General features: G+C 49.8%; 1 pseudogene; it reads left to right on the plus strand.

The window, feature by feature from the left end:
• Positions 1-371: 371 nt before the first annotated feature.
• Positions 372-1,322, plus strand: LOC146756864 (olfactory receptor 14J1-like; annotated as a pseudogene).
• The last annotated feature ends 629 nt before the right edge of the window (positions 1,323-1,951 follow it).

A 1,951-nucleotide genomic window follows, 5' to 3' on the forward strand; every position in this document is an offset into this window, starting at 1 on the left:
AGTTTCTTGGAGTATTAATGGGCCCACTGAGGAACATTAACAAGCAAGCTTCCCAACGGACTTGTTAGAGCAGATGATTGGAAGCCATGACTATAGGCAAAGGCACTGGCATGGTGGCTCTGATGCTTAGAAAATCCTCCTTTGTCTTAACAAGAAAACAGAACAAGCCCTGATTCCCAGACTCTTGGCAGGGAGATCCTGTCTCTCATGTTGGTTCAGGGCCCATCCTGGGGCAGTGGGATGGAGGTTCTGGAGTTAAATGAACATTTTCCAAAGGAAAAGGAGAACTTTATAAATAGTTACCATGTATGTAGTATATCAGGAGAAGTTTCTCTGAGAATGGTCGTGACTTGTCATTATCTTCTGCGCTCTGAACAGGACTCCAAGCACAACAACAGCAGATGCCCAACAGCAGCTCCATCAGCGAGTTCCTCCTGCTGCCGTTGGCAGACACGCGGCAGCTGCAGCTCCTGCACTTCTGGCTCTTGCTGGGCATCTACCTGGCTGCCCTCCTGGGCAACGGCCTCATCAGCACAGCCGTAGCCTGCGACCGCCGCCTGCACACCCCCATGTACTTCTTCCTCCTCAACCTGGCCCTCCTCGACCTGGGCTGCATCTCCACCACTCTCCCCAAAGCCATGGCCAACGCCCTCTGGGACACCAGGGCCATCTCCTACGCAGGATGTGCTGCGCAGGTGTTCTTCATTCTATTCTTCCTCTCAGCAGAGTATTCCCTTCTCACCATCATGTCCTATGACCGCTACGTTGCCATCTGCAAGCCCCTGCACTACGGGACCTTGATGGACAGCAGAGCTTGTGCCACCATGGCAGCAGCTGCCTGGGGCACTGGGGTTCTCTATTCCCTGCTGCACACTGCCAGTACGTTTTCACTGCCTCTCTGCCAAGGCAATGTTGTCAACCAGTTTTTCTGTGAAATCCCCCAGATCCTCAAGCTCTCCTGCTCAGAATCAAATCTCAGGGAAATTGTGTTTCTCTTTTTTGGTTCCATTTTAGCCTTTGGGTGCTTTATTTTCATAGTGGTGTCCTATGTGCAGATCTTTGTGGCTGTGCTGAGGATGCCCTCTGAGCAGGGACGGCACAAAGCCTTCTCCACGTGCCTCCCTCACCTGGCCGTGGTCTCCCTATTTGTCAGCACTGGTGTTTTTGTCTAACTGAATCCCCCCTCACTCTCATCCCCACCCATGGACCTTATGATGGCAGTTCTGTACTCGGTGGTGCCTCCAACACTGAACCCTATTATCTACAGCATGAGGAACCGGGAGATCAAGCACGCTCTCAGGAAGGTGCCACAGCTTCCATAAAGTGCTCATCTTCCTCACAGGATTCCCAGTAATGGTTCTTTATGTTTTATGCATCTTTGATTCTTTGATTGTGTTTTATACAGCATTCTGCAGAAAAATGTTTCAAATTATTTCACTTCCTTCCTACCTACTTTTTATTTTCTCACTCCAATAACTCGTGTAATTGTGAAACCAGATTCCCTGAATAGGTTAAGAGATAAATAAGCACTTTCAAAGTAAACTTTTCCTTAGCTCTTCTGTCTTCCTACCTTCTCTGGGTCTGGGGGAGGTACAGCCACAGACAGCAGCACAACGTGCTCTTTTCATTTCTGCTCCATTTTCACTATCACAGTGCCCTCAAGTCCTCTCATTTGTGCTGGCCTGAAGGTCCTGTGTGCCTCACAACAGTCCAGTTGTCTCTATAGCAGCAATCCAGTGCTGCAGGCAGTTGTTGGCAATATGAACGGCTGTGTCAGAGCTGGTCTCCTTGCTGGCACTGCCATAACAAGAGGGCCCCTTCAGGTCAGGACCAGAGAACTGGAGGCCTCTTCCAAAGCTGGTGTAAGGAATATACCTCAGGAGCTGCTCCCTGAGAAATCCTCAAGATCTTCTGGTGCTCTTCAGTGCGTGACTGGATCAGACTGAATAAT

The sequence above is a fragment of the Coturnix japonica genome, chromosome 25 (assembly GCF_054131305.1).
Source record: "Coturnix japonica strain WE chromosome 25, WE-NBRP24, whole genome shotgun sequence".
Lineage (NCBI taxonomy): Eukaryota > Metazoa > Chordata > Aves > Galliformes > Phasianidae > Coturnix > Coturnix japonica.